Below are 21,156 nucleotides of genomic sequence, written 5' to 3'. Positions count from 1 at the left end.
TAGCCTGAGTTTTCCATAGGAACAGCTGTTGTACCCTATTAAATTCTTTCGGCGGTAAAGAGTCTACCCCACTCATGGTCCCTTGTTTCAAGAATCCTTCTAGATCTAGGTGTTCCCTGTCAAGAATCTCCTATAGTTCATGATCTTCCATTTCCATCTCACTCTGGGTCATTTCTTGGTCCATCTCTAGTTCTACATCGCTCATCATAGTCTCTCTATATTTGATATTATCCTGTGTTTGAGCTATGTCTTCCTCTTTCTCCTTTTCCCTTGGGCTTCCTTCCATTACCTGATCTATCTTTCTTATCTCTTCTTCTTCTTCCAGAACTTGGAGCCCATTCAGATTAGTCTGTGGTCCTTCTATCGCGTGCTGCTTTAGCCCCCTCCTGGCCCCTTTTCCTTTATGAACCACTTTGTGAAAGCCTTTAGTATCTTTCTTTGTGTTTGCCTTACTTTTGTTCTCTATTTTGCTGAGAGGGCAGTTTCTAAATAGGTGCCCATGCTCATGGAATTTTTGGCATCTGAAAGGAATATGTTCATAGTCAACTATTTGCACCCATTCTTCATCCAAAACTTCTAAAATGACCTCATCCGGAAGAGCTCCAAAGAGATCCATCTCCACACATATTCTTGCGAAGGAAGTGTACTTACCCTTCTTGGTGGCTTCAGAAGTTTTGACAAAATGCGCTAACTTGTTTCCTATAGCAGATAACAATTCTATTTGCCAGTAATCATGGGGTAACGAGTAGAGTCTTACCCAGACCGGGACAGAAGTGAATGTTTCTCTCTCAGGGACAAAGTTCATCATCCACAATCACATATAAAGGCCTGTTGCTGTGTAGGAGTAGGGCACTCCTTCAAACACTTTGTCTTTGTCCTCAATATTTGTGAAGACTACCGTAAAGAAACCCTTACCCAAGATGTAGGTCAATGCTTCATTTTGGTTTCCAGTTATATTTAATCCATGACTATAAAGCTTTTTCTATGGGCCATACTGCCATGAATTTACAAATGATAGCATATGTCCCCATGTGGTCTCTATGCGCCTGCAGAGCAGGATCATTTAAAACTACTCTGGGAGTTACCTCAGCTTTGGGTTTACATGGCCCTTTTTGTGCTTTGTTATTCAATCCCTATTCCTTGTCTTCTCGCTCATTTTCCTTTTTGATGTTATTCTCCTTTGTCTTATTTGAATCTTGTTCCTCTTCTATAATCCTTGTCCCCACACCTGAAGGACCTATGACACTCGCTAATGGTTTCTTTCCTCGACTAGCCATTGCCTGCCTATAGGAGGGAGTGGAACTCCCTCCCCTGCATGCTTCCATGTAAACTCCCACGAACTCTTGCAAACGCTAACACTTCCAGAAAACTCCACACAATTTTCAACTAATCACTAAATTTAGAATGTATGGAAGATTAGTCTATTCTTTCTCAATTCTCAACATGCTACAAATCTAATAAATTTTATACTTAATATTAATTTAAAATTTAAATATAATCCTAGTGTATTATGTATGTCATAAGAAAATAATATGAAGCGTTATCAACCAATTTCCTTCCTTATATTTATTTGTAGTCATCATTATGTTTTTTACCCTTTTGCGTATATTGGGCCCTTCATTTTGAGCTTGTTGGAGTACGAACATTGGTTCAACACTAGGAATATGCCTCCTCCATTCGTTCTTAGTGTATTGTTTGGCTCTGAGAGCGTCAGATTAGTCTTTTCTAACCAACGTCCATATATTTTTTCTAGAATATTTCATTCCCTAGAATTTTTTGGTATTTTTTTCTCAAAAATTATATAGTAGAAAGTTCTCGCATCACAATCAAACCAAAAGGATACAAAACAACACACACACTTCTATGTACAAGGTACAATCACAACTCAATCAAAACAATCATGTCAATGTGTGCCTATTTTGGACACAAGAAAAGGATTCCTGTACATGATCTTAGGGAGGAATTGAGGTACCATATGGTGTGCCATGATCAGGCCATGCCATACAAATTTTAACTATGAGACTCCTAAAGATTGATGATAACAAGGAAAACCTAGAATCATAGTGTTATTAGGAATAACCAGAGGACATAAAAGTGAGTGGTCTTGTGAGCTATTGTGGCTCCATGACAAGGACTATGAAGACATAAAGGGGTGACAAGAAACTCATTGAACGATGGAAGTGTGTTTGACAATTCACTGGAAAGTTCAACATTAGAAACCAAAAACGTTACTTGGTCCAAGGGTGACACTTCCAAGGATGGCTGAGAAAATGCCCCCTAGGTTAATTCGAGATTTAGTTTACCAATCTCTACTTTTTCCCATTTGGGGAGACTAGAGGTATCAAGACGCATAATCTCCCTAGGATTGTCAATAGGTGAATTCATGACCTCCATGATGAATTTTTCCATAGGAAATTCGTCATTAGGGACTCATGTTCAATAGGCAGAGTGACAATCCATGTGGTAAAATGATCCTAGTCATATTCCAAGCTAAGTCACATGACATGGGGATTCGGGACACATAGGATTCGAGATTCGTGGTGTCAGATTCGGACACGCTGATCCCCCAGAACAGGACACGTTATATATTATTTTATTAATATATATATATATATATATATATATATATATATACATATATATTAAAAATTAGATATTATCATATTTCTTACACAAATTTTAATTAATGATACAGATTTATTGATTTCAAACATAGATCTTCATCTAATACTATTAGCATGCATAGTACATACAAAATTTAAATCATGATTCATAATTCATAACTAAAAGACAACTTACAACTACAAGATAGTAAGATAAACACACTGACAACTGTAGTTTTCTCATTAAGTCATCAAATCAAAATTTGTTACATAGGTAGTGCTGGTGCAATGCCAATGGACAAATAGAAAATATAAAACAACTATAGGTATACAAGCCTCAAGGCATCAATCAGCATCAAAATCAGCATCATTGTCCCCATCATCATGGTCCCCACTTCTCTCCTCTACATCCTCCTCCTCCCCTGTATCCATAGTCGCCTCTGCATCTGCTGGTATGGAGGTTGACCCCTCTAAGTCATCAAATCTAACAAGATCTAGCACTAGATCATTGAGATCCATGTTGGCCAATGCCAACTCAACAGTGGTGTCTAGACCCATATCATCAGGAACGGTGTTACTTGGGAGTGGGAGCGAAAACGGGAGCGGGAACGACATATTCAGAAGCTCTTGGTTTGGTGCTCTTGATTAAATACGAGTTCAATACCCTAATACATGACAAAATTCAATGGAAACATTGCAATCCCCCAATCCTAAAATCCTGAAAAACTGATAAGTCTGCTGGATTTTGAATGAAATCTAAAATTCTACTTTCTCCATATGAAATCCAATGAGGCCAGAACCACTCTCAAACATCCTGAGTCATTTCATGGTAATGTTAAAAAAGTAAAAGGATGAAAATGAAGATTAAGGAGAATGTCACTTTTACTTTAAGAATTTAACATTACCATGAATAGCATATCAATACTAGGGCCTAGACTTGATCATGAAGCTGCCAAAATGCTCTACTCCTTGCTGCAATAGCACAAATCACTTGCCAAATGAAAATATTAATGAGTAAACACGCCCTTTTCCTTCCCACACTGAGCTTAGCGAACCCTGGAAACAGGACATGTGTCCCAAAATCGCGACACACTTTTAAAAATCGTGACATGACCTGGGATTCGACGTGTCGGAAACGGACACGGCGTGTCATATGATTTGGACACGAATCCAGACCGAATCGTGTCGGATTCGCTGGATTTGGGATTCGTAGGGGGTTTAGGACGAATTTGGTGACTTAGATTCCAAGGGATCTACCCCTCTAATAGTAGTCAATAAGGATTTGTGCTACATGAGGCAGGACTGAAAATCCTCTAAGGAAGACATGACACATGACTAACTCTTCAATAATACTATAATGTTGGGAAGCCCGCGCATAAGGATTGTTTGTTAACTTTTGGAATACACTGTTAGGTGGGTGATATAGCAGTTCCATAGGCTTATCTGATTTGAGAGATCTAGTGGAAGCGAAAGGGGTGGTCAAGTCCTTAGAAGTAGAACTTGACTCAGGAGGCTCATATGATTTTTCTCTCGTGGTAAAATAAATGTGAGAATTAACATGAGGACCTATGCATTGTTATTAGGACCATATTACCATTTCCCCGCATTACCCATAGGAGGAGGTGGAGAATCTTGTACAACCATTTGTTGTTATGGCAACACTTTTGATGGATTTTGCTCATTGTTAACTAGATTGATTATTTCATTTTGACTAAAGTTGAAAAGTGGAAATGCAAAATATTTGATAAATGAGTAAATATTATTTCAAGGGTGTTACCAAGCATATTGCTTGAGGTTGTATATGAGACAAGTATATATTGCTAGAAGAATAGAGATTGAAAGATAAAAAGTGTAGCAATAGGCATCAACATATAACATGAAAAATTTCAAACACTTTTCAATAGGAATTAACCACTAAAGGGAAATAAACATTATCCATACAACATACGTGGGGAAAATATTTGCTTTGTAGGTGTTGTATTGAAGTGGCTTGGGATCTTATACATGGACCATGAGCATTATCGTACACCTCTTTTAGGCCCTCAGGGACTAGTTTTCATCCTTGAAAAATGTTCAAGGGCCTAAGAACCATCCCTTAGATGGTCTCCGTGAGCACCACTAGGCCAACTATTCAGCTTAGAGGCATTGGGGGGTGGTTTTGTACCATGTGCATAGTCTGTATTATTACTAAGCCTTAAAAACCACTCATACTAGACCCTAGCATGATAATGGTGTTTCTCCTTAGATGATGTCCAAGGACCCAAACAAAGCCATCCTTGTGGGGCAAAATTATCCTCACGTTAACACTCATACACCATCTATATACCTATGGTTTATAATGATGGAAAATAGTGCTCCTGATCACTTAATTGTGCAAAAATCCCCAACTAACCTAGATGCTATGTCAAACATGTCCTTGATATTAGCATGTCACCCTACATTATCCATTAGCTCATGAAGATAGAGGGTTCAAGGACTCTCACTTGATGGTTGGGGACTATAGTCCATCGAGAGGTCAAATTTTGGGCTAACTATGTTAAGGACACCTCAAGGTCAACCAACACTAATGCAATGTATTATTTGTTGGTACATCAAGCTATCAAAATGGCACAATATTGGGTAGTAGACATTAGTAAGTAGGACACTAGTCACCAACAAGAAACCTTGCTATCAATAGAGTAATGATGTGGTGAGTGGACGTGGATCCAAGGATACCACAGTCAATTGTGTGGCAGTTGATTTGACATGCTAACGTCTCACTATGATGTGGCACCAATGTGGGTCTAGATGACATGGCATACCAATGTGGCAAGTGATGTGGCATGTTGACATGGAAATTGAAGGTTGACTAGGCACCAAGGTGATGTCTAGGTGGTAACCATATAGCGATGACATGGATGTTGGGCTTTTGGATGTTAATATATCAGGTAATTAGTATCAATGACACTCTTTAGCCTCTTCTGAGGGCCTGATCGCTTGATAGCCCGACCATTGGCCTTTCAAGATATTGAGTATTGAGACATTAGGGCTTCAATCTACAAGCTCGTCTGTATGTTAGGTGTCGAGTATCGAGACAGTAAGTATGTATAGAGCATTAAGTGTCATGGGGGGATAGCGGCTTAGTGATCTGGCAGATGGATAAGGTAGATGATGGAAAGGTAACTATGTTAATTGATGACCCATTGTTTGGTTATGTGAAGACCGAGTAAGAAAGTTTTAAACTAATGTGATATTTCCGAAGTGGTCGATAGTGGATATAATAGCCAAATTAATTGAATAGGTAAGCTAAAATGAACATTATTGTTTATATCATTGCTAAAATGAACATGGCCTAATTATTCAATATCTCTTGTAATGGAACCAAAGTTATGTATCACATGAATAGTTATAGGTAAGAATTATTATAAATGATCTTGATTACTATGTCATATATTGAAATCTTTCATTTCACTAATAGTTTCATCATTTGTAATAGATCTAATAACTATGACTTTAGGCAACACTTTTGATGGATTTTACTCATTGTTAACTAAATTTATTAGTTCTTTGTCACTGAAGTTGAAAAGTGGAAATACAAAATATTTAATAAATGAGAGTAAATATTATTTAAAGGGTGTTACCAAACTTATTGCATGAGCTTTTATATGAGACAAGTATATATTTCTAGAAAAGTAGAGATAAAAAATATTTAACAAATTCCTAAATTCCTTATTTGAGTTAAAAAAAAAAAATATCTCTAATTTTAATTTTTTTAATAATTACTAAATTTATTATTTAACATAAATAAAAAAAGTTGAAAAATCTATTTTTTTTCTTTTAATAATTACTAAATATATTATTTAACATAAAATATATATATATCTATATATAAAATTAGATTTTTCATTACATGCGTATTGAACTTTTACTTATAATTTGATCGAATACTATTTTTTCCATATATAAAAAGTATACATGTTTTTTTAAAATTTGAAATTTTTCATTCATATACCCGATATCTATCTACATGCACGTTGTTGTCAGTAAATATAGTAAATATAGGCTATTGAAGTAGGTGAAAGTAGTTAGTAAACTAAGTGTTGATTCCCACTCCACCTGATATCTAATCTGATGTCATCAGACAGTTCAGGTTGTAATGAATTAATAAATATGACAGTTCTGAGCTGTTAGATTTAATTCCATTAATGCACCTAGCGAATCATTAAAAGCAATAAGGTATGGAGATTTACAAATTCACAAGCACGATATTTACATACAGGATTTTGTCTGATTTTCAGAAGAACAAATCTTCAAATTTACAAGCAGCACAAGTTTTTGGTTCAGATTTTTCCCTTTTGGAAGTGAGAGTTCATGCAAAATACAGGTTTTTTCCTACTTCTGATTGTAATTTTGATTACCTGTGCACTTTTTTTAAACAATTTTTTCCATGTGTTTTCAATATACTCTCTTTTTCTGTTAATGAAAAATACTTTTACACAGAATTTGTTCATCTTGGGCTGTAAGTATTTGCAATTTGCTTAGTTGATATAGGTTTGATCGCTTTTTTTAGTCCTATTAGTTGATACGCATGCAGATAGCCTCCGAGATTGTGCTGGAAAGCTGTGCAGTTTAGAGAGACTGGGCAATGAGACAGGATTTGGAATCATTACGGGCTTGATTTTGTACTGTGGTTTAGAATTTCTTTGTTTTCTTCTCTAATTGAATAACAAATTTTCATTTGAAACTGAGCAACAGTGGCTATTTCCTCCCTCACTTTTTCTCCTGACAATTTCGAAGAGTCCTTAAAAAGATTTAGGGCATTAACTATAGCCTCCCAATCATCCAACTTTCCATCCTCATCCTCATTGATTGTCCATCTTGCTTTAAAATATAAGATGTTGAACCGATGTTAGATCTATTCTTCCAAGTGGAAAATATGTCCCTACCAATGGAAAGAAACTAAAATTATAGATATTGACTCGAAGATTTAGATTATTTTCAAGCTTAAGCTGATAGATACCTTACGTTAGATTTTTTAAGTTCTAACAGCATGAACCTTGAGAACATGTCCAAGAGTTTTTATGTGCTATGTTGTCAAGTTAGAACTGCTTGCATATGCACCCCTCACCAGTGTCACAAAAAGGCTTCGCAATTATGCACATGCAACATAAAACACATTCACAACCTATGACAGGACTCTACAAGCAATGCCTTGTTTGATTGTAGCACCAAATCCAAAAGAGACAAATCTGGTCATGTTCCTTCTTCCTGTATATAGAAACGAAAACCTAAACCTATGTCAAGGAAGAAGCATGGTAACGAGGAAAGCCTCCTCAATATTTTTGTGGGTTTGGCTTTCTAAATGATATGGTGTAGCACACTCATATAGCTGTTTCCTATACAAAACAAGTATGCAACAAGGACACAATAGAGAATTAGTATATTTTTTTAAGTGTCACAGGCCTATGCCTCCTAATCTAGAAACCACATAATGGATTGACACCCATTGAGATCTGAGGACTCCCAGGCCTGAAATGCAAAACCCTTCCGAAATTACCAATAACACAATTATAATTTATTCGAAGTTTAGAGATTGAAATTGAAACATCTGTCAGTGTCCACTAAACACCAAAATAGGTCAAAGGGCTTGATGACTAAAAGTCAGCCAGTAGGACAACAAATAGTTAACTCCTCTGTTTCACCCATAGATCCAATTTAAGGCATTGTTCTTATTGATTGGGTGAGGTATTATAAAGGAATCTTCTCATAGCCATCAAGGAGGTAGCCGGGCTTAAAGAGTGGGGATTTGGGCAATAACAGCACTCATCCAGAATACTGAAGGAAAAGGTACGAGATTTAGAGATTATAAATGTTTTACTGTCAGAAGAGATTATAATTTTGTTAATAACTTAATATAACCCATGGTGTCTAGAGTGAAGTTATACAAAACACATGATCATTGATTATCCATCTTGCTTTAAAATATAAGATGTTTAAGCGATGTTAGATCTATTCTTCCAAGTGAAAAATATGTCCCTACCAATGGAAAGAAATTAAAATTCCAGATATCGACTGGAAGATTTAGATTATTGTCAAGCTTAAGCTGATAGATACCTTACGTTAGCTTTTTTAAGTTGTAACAGCATGAACTGTGAGAACATGTCCAAAAGTTTTTATGTGCTATGTTGTCTAGTTACAACTGCTTGCATATGCACCCCTCACCAGTGTCACAAAAAGGCTTCACAATTATGCACATGTAACATAAAACACATTCACAACCTATGACAAGACTTTACAAGTAATGCCTTGTTTGATTGTAGCACCAAATCCAAAAGAGATAAATCTGGTCATGTTCCTTCTTCCTATATACAGAAACGAAAACCTAAACCTATGTCAAGGAAGAAGCATGGTAACAAGGAAAGCCTCCTGAATATTTTTGTGGGTTTGGCTTTCTGAATGATATGGTGTAGCACACTCATATAGTTGTTTCCTCTACAAAACAAGTACGCAACAAGGACACAATAGAGAATTAGTATATTTTTTTAAGTGTCACAGGCCTATGCCTCCTAATCTAGAAACCACATAATGGATTGACACCCATTGATATTTCAGGAATCCCAGGCCCAAAATGCAAAACCCTTCCGAAATTGCCAAGAACATAGTTATAATTTATGCCAAGTTTAGAGATTGCAATTGAAACTTTTGTCTCAAAAAGGAGATGAAATGAAATGTAAAATGAGTACAAGATCAAAAAGAAATTAAATGACTTAAACATAGACATAACAAGTAGAGTATTCCAAGAAGGAAAACCTGGTAAATTGAAGGAGATCAATGGAGATATATAGCCTCAACAAAGATATACCTTCCACGAGGGAGTATTACCTCCCAAAGTTTCACTTGGTGGAAAAGTCCTAACCATAAGGGTGAAGACCCCATAGGAAAGTTACGCATGCTACCTATTGTCATCTTAGTAGGCTTGCCTTTCTCAATTTAAGCTAAGGAAGAAGTTCCCAAGGAAGAGTCTGAGATTTTCTATTCATAGATTCTGACTTATCAAGGCAGGTTTTGCCAGCAAATAAAGGTGAAAACTATATATATGGAATGCTTTCATTTTCTTTACTGGAGGTTGGGTGAATGGGGGATGTAGAATTGGCTTCAAGGAAAGGCTTGACAATCAAAAGTGATGACCCATGGTCTCAGCATGCGGTGTGTGCCACAAAATAGTAGACACTTAGCATGTTGTATTTTAAATTTTTATCCAAGATTGATGGCTTATTTTTTGCATTGCAGTTGAAAAATAGTATTTTATTTTGGTTGGGGGCACTTACTTTATCTGTGTTAATCATTTTACAACATGTCTTTGATCTCCATTAGTTTTTCGTACAGCTATGTCATGTGTTTCAACATGAATGTTGCTTTAATGACGCAGCCCAATTTATGAAAGCATGTTTGGATTCATGGAATGCTTGCTGTTCATTCATGTGAAGTAGTCTTTTCCCTCTTCTATCACTGTTCAGTGATCCATACATTACAGATGGTAGGTAGTTTGCAAAGTGGGTTCGATCATGCACTGACATATTTTAGGGTGCCAGGTATACTCACAATTAGTGGCATCTAGTGTTATGTTACTTGGAAGGACATGCACATTTGAGTAAAGTTCTCTGTATATATGACTCCCATATCTTGGCTTCTTTGCAAAGAGAGAATGTTGATCCTTCACACCTCATGATTACTATAACCTTTCTCCATTTTTGCTAAATTGGGAGAGTGACCTAGACTAATATATTCTTAAGATTACTTAGCATGGGGTATGTGTCACAAAACAACAGACACTTAGCATGCTATATTTTAATTTTTTATCCAAGATTGATGGCTTATTTTTTGCATTGCATTTGAAAAATAGTATTTTGTTTTGGTTGGGGGCACCTAATTTATTTGTGTTAATCATTTAATAACATGTATTTGATCTCCATTAGTTTTTCGTACATCTATGTCATGTGTTTCAGCATGAATGTTGCTTTAAGGAGGCAGTCCAATTTATGAAAACATGTTTGGATTCATGGAATGCTTGCTGTTCATTCATGTGAAGTAGTCTTTTCCCTCTTCTACCACTGTTCAGTGATCCATACGTTACAGATGGTAGGTAGTTTTCAAAGTGGGTTCGATCATGCACTGACATATTTTAGGGTGCCAGGTATACTCACAATTGGTGGCATCTAGCGTTATGTTACTTGGAAGGCCATGCACACTTGAGTAAAGAGCTCCATATATATGACTCCCATATCTTGGCTTCTTTGCAAAGAGAGAATGCTGATCCTTCACACATCATGATTACTATAAAATTTCTCCATTTTTGCTGAATTGGGAGAGTGACCTGGTCTAAGATATTCTTAAGATTACTTGCTCTTGGTTTTCATTTGCAATCGGTTGTCTTTTGGGTTCTCAGGTTTACTTGAATGCTCTAGGGTTGCTGTTGAATATTCATGTGCATGGACATTCTGGTATTATTGATGATAGAATGAGAGATCTTTCATATCATCTTCTGGATCAAGTGAGTACTTACAATCATGATATACATATTGGAAATGCATGGTACAAAAGGATTACGCTGATGTCTGATAATTTAATTGCCTCACCTTGTCCTATACTATTCTGAATAAATGTGATTTAAAACACTAGATGAGATTATGACTATAACAGACATTTACCTATGCAGATTTGACTTCATGATTTATATATTAGACCAAACAATCAAAATGGGATTGACATGTAAATATCAGAAAGAATTATATAGCCATACACGACAATCACCAAAGAAAGGGGCTTTCTAGAAACATGGGAAAAAATAGATTACAAATGGATGAAAAGACTATTGTTTGAGTGAGAAGTTAAGAATGATTTAAGTGTTGCAACCCCAAAACCTCAGTCAATATTAAATTGACATCATGAAGTAAGAAGAGGTAGTAGAGCACATCTAGAAAAGCATAAATATTTACATAAGAAAGACACGTTATCCAAGATAAGAAATGTTGACTCAGACCCAAAATGCAGCTTGCAATGAATTGTGATCAAGGCTGGCATCAAATCACAGTGCTGAAATTGAGATGACCAGGGAAGAAGCTCCAGTCACTGGACAATGTAAAACATGGCTAACAACAATGAATGAAACTTCTAAAGTGAATATGATCAGAATACATTTCCACAACATACGTTTATGAACACCCAACTGCTAGAGTGATACTAGTAGATCAAGAAAAACATGAAATATGGAGAAGTAATTGCTCTTAAAAGTTTGTGTCTATGCAATATATTAAAATACAAACACATTTAACAATAAAGGAGACTAGAAGCAACTAATAGTTTGAGTTGGTAGCAGGTAGTTCAATTTTTTTGTTTCTTCTTCTTAGGGGGCTTGAGGGGGGATAAATATGATTTTTGGGGTTTGTGGAAATGTTAAATTGGCAACTAGAGCCAAACTCCATGTGGGTCGGCTTATTTAAGGCAACTGATATTTTTATTGGATCCCTCTCATCGAGAGGTGTAGGATTGATCCAAAGATCATCCGATTCCGATAAGTATTTATGGAGATATGAATTTATTTTGTTTATGTAATTGTTATCAAGCCGACCAGCTCTTATGTAGGCTCTAGAAGCCCAACCGATGTGTCTATTCAACCTCTACATTTTTAGTATAAATAAGAGACGGTTTGATGTCATTTAGATCACACATATTTTACAAGTGATCTCCTCCTCTCCATGTCTTGGGTTATTGGTGAAGGAGAGACACTAAGAAGAATACGTTGGCCTTGGATGATACCCTAGCTGTTGTACATTGCGGAGATGATGATCTAGCTGTAGTTCTGCTGTGCCACAATTCAGACGTGCCTTAGCCACAGTCAACATGAGAATCTGCTCCTAGAAGAGCAGAAGTCTTAACTCTGTCATGGAAAAGGCTCTACGCTGTCATGGAGAATCTTAACGCTGTCATGGAGAGGCCTAACACTGTTATAGGAGATGACCTTAACGCAATTATAAAGGAGGCCTTCATAGCACATTCCATGTGCCCTAAATGCAGACCCTAAGACGCTGCCATTATGTGTCCAAAATAGAACTATTCTCAGAAAATTGATGAGGAAAAGACAAGGTAACTCTGCGAGCACTTACAGCCAGGTAGACGAATTTGATCTTGGGTAGGTGAGTGCGTAAGATGATAGTAGTTGATATTTCCTGCTCCATCCATCGATCTATCTGTATGGAAAATCGGCTAAGGGGTGCTCTATTTGGTGCACGGCCCTTCAAATCCAGGGATGGGCCCAGTAGCAGGTCGGTTCCACCTGCTGATCAGTTGCAGTTGAGAGTGGTCCTATACACGGAGATTTGGATGACGAAATTACTGGCCTATACCACAAAGTTTCATAGTTAAAATATTTCTCAGTATATATACATATGTGTATCTATTACAGTCTCAACTTCATGTTTGATCTCAGCATACTAACATACCACATCCTCATTGAACCTGTTTCATGACAAAGGATCGCACATGATGATATCTCTAGCTACAACTCTGTAATTCAGTATGGTATAACAACATTCGGATCTGTATAGGCATATCACAATAGAATAACCAATGGCCTCGACATACTTGTAAAGAACTCGGACGAGGGTACCATATTATCTGATGAAGATCTCGGACAAATGGACTGTGTTGATATCTCGCACAACAGTCTATACATATACAGATCTTAGTGAAATCCTTATGACAATACAAACATGGAGTACTAGATCTAGGAGGTGTGATGAGGACGCAATGTTGACTGAAGTTCTGGACCAAATACACTCTCGGCATACCTATGACTTGAAGTAGAGAAGAACTTGGACGAGGGTACCATATTATCTTGGTATATAAATCTCGGTGGCATACCTGTAGCAGCCCAAACACATGAACAACAGTGATAGATCTATTCTCTTGGCTCAATGAAGATTATGTTACAGGTTTCGATGATGGTCAAGAGATCCCTGGCATACCAAAGAAAGAGACTCATAATCCACAACTTTAGAAGGCCTTAATCTACAGTCTGTTGACCCTATACACAGCAAGAAAGAGACTCATAAACCGCAGCAAAAGAAGGATCTTATTCATAGTATAAGGAGGTCTAGAAGGACAGTGTTTCAGTTGCTATAGATAAAAGAAGCATGGTGACAGCACATTGATAAGGGCTGTTCCTTAGGACTGTTTCAAGGTTGATAAGTCACTGTCATCAGATCAGCATATGTTATTAGTTGCTGACTGTTTGAGGATCATAGGCCTATCTTTCTGCTGGGCTAGGCCGCAGGGCATAGCGAGCAGCATAGGTTGTTCTATCAATCTTGGACTGCGTGGCCTAGTACAGACTTGAAGGCCTTCATTATTGATGAGAAGGATAACTACTGAAGCAGTGTCAGTTAGTACAGCAAGAAGATCAAAGTGTTATGGAAATTATATTGAGTCAAGTTTTGAATATGTTCGACTCAGTTTGATGAGCTTCCTATTGATGCCACCTAGATGGAAGATTCTGTCTAGTTTGACCAGCATTAGCTTCTCTGGTCAAGGGTTTTCTACTGCTGTCATAAATATCAGATTTATGTATTTGTACTATCTATCTCTCTGCTGAACTTTGAAGATAAAAGAAGATTTGATCAAAGGGTTTCCCCACACATTGTGGGGTTTGTCCCTGGCTCGCGCCATATCTTTTGTCCTCTTGTCTTGGCTTGTCTTCTGCGTTTTATATTTATGTTCTATCTGCAGTTTATCGTAATGCTGATGTGATTGCTAACTATGAAAATTTAAATAAATTGCTCTAGCATAGAACATACCAAAAATTAACATGGTATCAGAGCTGAGGTGAAGACAATGCCAAAGCAAGAGTGAAAGAGCAATCACCAAAGACAGTTGGGACAAGACAGAAGAATCAATGGGGTGAAGTCAAAGAAGAGAATGTTATTAGAATGGTGTAGCAAAAATTCTGATGGCATCACTTCATTAGGAAGTTCAGATCTAAGGGTAGGAAGGAAAGGTAGATGTGTTGGTTATGAGTTCGACCCTTATGCGAAGGAGTGCCCGAATGACAGTGATGCGGGTCATCAAAGACAATGGTCGACTCTTCCACGAAAGCAAGGAACCCCAAAATATCTTTCATGTACTTGATCACAAGAAGAACCTGATGTCCATCTCAGAAATGGAAGTCAAAGGTTACAGGATGGAACTTATCGATGGAAAGGTACGTGTTTGAAAATCTTTCAAAGATGTTTTTGAGTTCAGGGTTGTATCAAATTGTAAGAAGTCCACTGGGGACCATGTCCATTGACTCAGCACTGGAGGTCTGTGAGTCAGATGGTGACTTGGATGTCTGAATTCAAAAAGGAGCATGAAGGTACATGTCTGAAATGTATCGAAGGAAAATATTATAAGGGGACCATTCCCCTCATGCAGCAGGTCCACAGGTTTGGAACAACTCGAGGAGTTTGAGAATCATGATCAAGGAATCTCATGTATATAGGTGGAAGAAAGCCCTCTATGGCTTGAAGAAAAACACCTCGGGCATAGTATGAGAGGATTGATAGCTATCTAATGCAGCTGAGATTCATTAGGAGTGAAACCGATCCAAACCATTATTCAAAGGTTGTGGATGATAAACCTCTCATACCGGCACCTATGTCTAACAGGTGCAGACCCTCTCATTTATAGGAGACAGAGGGAGTTCGATTCTGAATGTGGGAAGATAAGCTGCAAGCTTGTGACTACCTCGAGGATCTTAACTTTCAGAAGTGATATGGTAATGATGTCGGACCAGATTTGGGAAATTCCTTTGATGTTCATAAACTCATTCGCATTGATGTTCTTGGAGAACCTCCGTTCGAACATATGTGTTGCAGTTAGCATGGTGAGCTCATATTTGGTTGAGCCTCACTACATTGGTACCAAGAATCTTCTGAGATATCTTCAGGGGCACAATCTCTCATGGATTGAGATACACTGCCGAAAATATGAAACCACATGATTATTCGAATGATGAGTGGGCAGGCAGTGTGGAGGATCACTAGAGCACTTCTCAGTGTTGTTTCTCTTTGGAATCTGCCTCGATATCCTGGATGAGCAGGAAGCAGAAGTCGGTGACTCTGAGTACCACCAAGGCAGAATACATTGTTGATAGTATGGCCTTCTGTGCGGCAGTCTGGTTGCTGAAGCTCTTCAGTGAGCTATTTGTACACATGGTGAATACCACTGTGATTCTCTGTGACAACCAGAGATGGGATTCGATTATTGAGGAATCCTGTATTTGACAATTGCTCCAGCAGATAGACATCAAATACTGCCTTATCTAGGATATCGTAAGTCGATGATCAAGGAGGCTCCATCGCACTGAGATGATGTACAGGACAGAGCCCTCAGGAAAGATCAAATTTGTGATTTTCCCAAACGACTTGGAGTCGTCGAGAGACCTTTGTAAAAGGGTCCGGCAGGTTGCATACATTGAGCTCTGGGAGCTTTGGGGGGCTTGCAGTTCTATTGGAGCAACATACGACCACAGGGTGACTCACCCTCCCTTGGTGGTACGCACTGGAACAAGATGATTCGCTCTCTTGTGGGACAAGATGATTCGCTCTCTTCTATAGCAGGATGATTAGTTCTCCTGTGAGGCCTGGATTGATGTGTTCTCCATGGCGATTGTAGCAGGATTGATGTGTTCTCATGTGAGGCCTAGATTGATGTGTTCTCCATGGCGATTGTAGCAGGATTGATGTGTTCTCCTGTGAGGCCTGGATTGATGTGTTCTCCATGGCGATTGTAGCAGGATTGATGTGTTCTCCTGTGAGGCCTAGATTGATGTGTTCTCCATGGCAGCCTGGATTGATGTGTTCTCTATGGCGATTGTAGTAGGATTGATGTGTTCTCCTGTGAGGACAGGATTGATTAAGTTCTCCCATCGAGGCATCCTACCCATGCAGTCTAGGACTCATGGGAAGTACCTCTCATCTGATCAATGAGCAGGGAAATGAAGTAAAGACCATAGTAGTACCGATGGACGCATCGTTGTATCTACTGCACTCCCTACACTAGGATGTCCTCCATTGATCTGGGATCAATGATACTGGTCTGGGACCAGTGGTAGGAATTGTACATACTATGATGCTGACTTCGGGTTGGCTGAGACTGGTCTTGGACCAGTGGTACATACTCCGAGACTGACTTCGTGTCAGTGCAGTACTGGTATGGGACCAGTGAGAGTCGTACATACTATGACGCTGACTTTGGGTCGATTGAGACTGGTCTGGGACCAGTGGTACGCACTTTGAGACTAAATTCGGGTTAGTGGAGAATGATATGACTCATTCTCGATCAATTCTTCTTCTTCATAGTTCAGCAGAGCTGAGCAGAGCAGAGCTAGTAGAGCCAGCAGAGCTGAGCAGAGCAGGGCTACTAGAGCCAGCAGAGCTGAGCAGAGCCGAGCTACCAAAGCGAGCAGAGCTGAGCAGAGTTGGGCAGAACAGTGCAGGACACTGATGGCAGAGATAGTACAATCAAACTTATGGATCAATGAACAGAGTTCTCCCTAGTTGAGAGGGAGTGTTAAATTAGCAACTAGGGCCAAACTCCATGTGGGTCGGCTTATTTATGGCAGCTGATATTTTTATTGGATCCCTCTCATCGAGAGGTGTAGGATTGATCAAAAGATCACCCAATTCCAATAAGTATTTATGGAGATATGAATTTATTTTGTTTATGTAATTGTTATCAAGCCGACCAGCTCTTATGTAGGCTCTAGAAGCCCAACCGACGTGTCTATTCAACCTCTACATTTTTAGTATAAATAAGAGAGGGTTTGATGTCATTTAGATCACACATATTCTTCAAGTGATCTCCTCCTCTCCAAGTCCTGGCTTATTGGTGAAGGAGAGACACTAAGATGAATATGTTGGCCTTGGATGATACCCTAGCTACTGTACATTGTGGAGATGATCATCTAGCCGTAGTTCTGCTCTGCCACAGTTCAGACATGCCTTAGCCATAGTCAACATGAGAATCTGCTCCTGGAAGAGCAACAGTATTAACTCTGTCATGGAAAGGGCTCTACACTGTCATGGAGAATCTTAAAGCTGTCATGGAGAGGCCTAACACTGTTATAGGAGGTGACCTTAACGCAGTTATAAAGGAGGCCTTCATAGCACATTCCATGTGCCCTAAATGAAGACCCTAAGACACTGCCATTATGTGTCCAAAACAGAAATAATCTCAGAAAATTGATGAGGAAAAGACAAGGTAACTATTCTCAGAAAATTGATGAGGAAAAGACAAGGTAACTCTACGAGCACTTATAGCCAGGTAGACGAATTTGATCTTGGGTAGGTGAGTGCGTAAGATGATAGTAGTTGATCTTTCCTGCTCCGTCCATCGATCTGTCTGTATGGCGAATCGGCTAAGGGGTGCTCTATTTGGTGCACGGCCCTTCAAATCCGGGGATGGGCTCAGTAGCAGGTCGGTTCCACCTGCTGATCAGTTGCAGTTGAGAGTGGTCCTATACACGGAGATTTGGATGACGAAATTACTGGCCTGTACCACAAAGTTTCACAGTTAAAATATGTCTCGGTATATATACATATGTGTATCTATTACAGTCTCGACTTCATGTTTGATCTCGGCATACTAATATATCACATCCTCGTTGAACCTGTTTCATGACAAAGGATCGCACATGATGATATCTCCAGCTACGGCTCTGTAATTCAGTATGGTATAACAACATTTGGATCTGTATAGGCATATCACAATAGAATAACCAATGGCCTCGACATACTTGTAAAGAACTCAGACGAGGGTACCATATTGTCTGATGAAGATCTCGGACAAATGGACTGTGTTGATATCTCGCACAACAGTCTATACATATACAGATCTTAGTGAAATCCTTATGACAATACAAATATGGAGTACCAGATCTAGGAGGTGTGATGAGGACGCAGTGTTCACTGAACTTCTGGACCAAATACACTCTCAACATACCTATGACTTGAACTACAGAAGAACTTGGATGAGGGTACCATATTGTCTTGGTATATAAACCTCGGTGGCATACCTGTAGCAGCCCAAACACATGAACAACAGTGATAGATCTATTCTCTTGGCTCAATGAAGATTATGTTACAGGTTTCGATGATGGTCAAGAGATCCCTGGCATACCAAAGAAAGAGACTCATAATCTGCAACTTCAAAAGGCCTGAATCCACAGTCTATTGACCCTATATGCAGCAAGAAAGAGACTCATAATCCGCAGCAAAAGAAGGATCTTATTCACAGTATAAGGAGGTCTAGAAGGACAGTGTTTCGGTTGCTATAGATAAAAGAAGCATGGTCACAGCACATTGATAAGGGTTGTTCCTTAGGACTGTTTCAAGGTTGATAAGTGACTGTCATCAGATCAGCATATGTTATTAGTTGCTGACTGTTTGAGGATCATAGGCCTATCTTGCTATTGGGCTAGGCCGCAGGCCATAGCGGGCAGCATAGGTTGTTCTATCAGTCTTGGACTGCGTGGCCTACTACAAACTTGAAGGCCTTCATTATTGATGAGAAGGATAACTGCTGAAGCAGTGTCAGTTAGTACAGCAAGAAGATCACAGTGTTCTGGAAATTATATTGAGTCAAGGTTTGACTATGTTCGACTCAGTTTGATGAGCTTCCTATTGATGCCACCTGGATGGAAGATTCTGTCTAGTTTGACTAGCATTAGCTTCTCTGGTCAAGGGTTTTCTACTGCTGTCATAAATATCATATTTATTTATTTGTACTATCTCTCTCTCTGTTGAACTTTGAAGATAAAAGAAGATTTGATCAAAGGGTTTCCCCACACATTGTGGGGTTTGTCCCTAGCTCGCGCCATATCTTGTGTCCTCTTGTCTTGGCTTGTCTTCTGCGTTTTATATTTATGTTCTATCTGCAGTTTATCGTAATGCTGATGTGATTGCTAACTGTGAAAATTTAAATAAATTGCTCTAGCATAGAACATACCAAAAATTAACAGGAAATAATAACATAAACAAGCTATTGTATTTCCCAATGCAGAATCTCGATGCAGATGGAATGAAGGAATGATTGATAAACCCTGGAAGCAGGTATACTCCACAGAGAATCTTGGCCTCTGAAGGTTCATTTTGGTTTGGATACTGCACACCTGTAGCATATAATCTCACAGAATCGGCACCTTGTTGTGATTTCATTTCTTGGTATTGTTAAGGCCAATACAGTTGTATAACAGGGCCTGAACTGGAATGATAGAAAAGAGCCCATATTCATTTTTGTAAAATTGGGGATCGTTTAGCCTCAATGAAGAGTTTATGATGTAAATCTTGCACTTCAATTTCGGAAAGTCCATCAAATCGATGCATCCCTAATCTACACATCTAAGCTAGAGATGCCTCACAACTATTGTACAACTTCATCATCAAGTTTTGCCCAAATTTATCCGTTTTCTGAGGGTTTTAGCTTTAGTATGGTTTCAGACAAATATATTGACATATATAAGTTGAATCCTGATGCTCCAATTTTCACCTGCCTAGATGCACGTCAGAGATAATCTCTGCTTGGATTTGGAGGAAATTCGTGGTCTCAAAAGCACAAGAAAGTGCTGTTTTGAAAGGTGACAACAAAGATATTGTTATGAAATAGGAGGGTTAATTGTTTCCTTGGGTGGTGGTGGCGACAGATAATGGGGATGAGAGCATTGCTCGGGGAGCTGCTTCTTGCTACAAGCTGTTCCCAAGCATGCTCTCATGAACGTGGATGACATTCCCCTTTCAATTTCTGGATTGACACTTGGCACATCTCCATTTCCATCCGTGTCAGTCTAATACTATCTCCATTCTCATATATATCCACTTTCAGATGCTGTCGAAGGTTTTGGTACCCCATCTGGCCTATAAGCTCGGTATTACTCCAGGTACAGGTCAGGAATCAATACTACAAGCTTGATTCCTGAGTTTTAACTTCTCTATATGTTAGTTTAGATGGTATAGAATAGGATTCTGACCCATCTGTTTTATAGAGCTCATTTTCTAGCTTTTGCCAAGGGACCTGTCAAAAAATTATGTTGACCTTGGTTCTACGATTATATGTTGCGGCATGTTTTTATTGTCTGGTGGGGGTATACTTCAAATTTCCTCAAAAAAAATCATTATCATTTCCAACCATGCTCTGACTTTCGAATCAGAATAGGCTCGTGGTGGTGTGTGTATAAGGTTTTCTGTTGCTGTCTGGTCTGCAAGGAAGTGTCTTCATGAGGAAAAAATCTTCACGGGGGCTTTCTCTGCTTGTATCAATTATTCAGGCGCAGGAAAATTTTGAATTTTCATTGTCGATGGCCAGATGGCTGTCATAAATGATGGTCCACTCTTCCTCTTTCTTTAAGAACATAGTACACAGCCATTTCCCTCTTACTGATAGTAGTTTAAAAGCTCCCTACTATCTATATGTCAGAAGGTAGCCTCTCATGGTAGGCTCTTAAGCATGACCGTGAGTAGAATGTCTAGCCTCAAACATCCAT

This window comes from Pinus tabuliformis, chromosome 6, assembly GCF_031772625.1.
Source record: "Pinus tabuliformis cultivar Carrire ecotype Pingquan chromosome 6, CPIR1, whole genome shotgun sequence".
Taxonomy (NCBI): Eukaryota; Viridiplantae; Streptophyta; class Pinopsida; order Pinales; family Pinaceae; genus Pinus; species Pinus tabuliformis.
The sequence above is the reverse complement of the archived record's forward strand: the minus strand, read 5'-3'. Positions refer to the sequence as shown.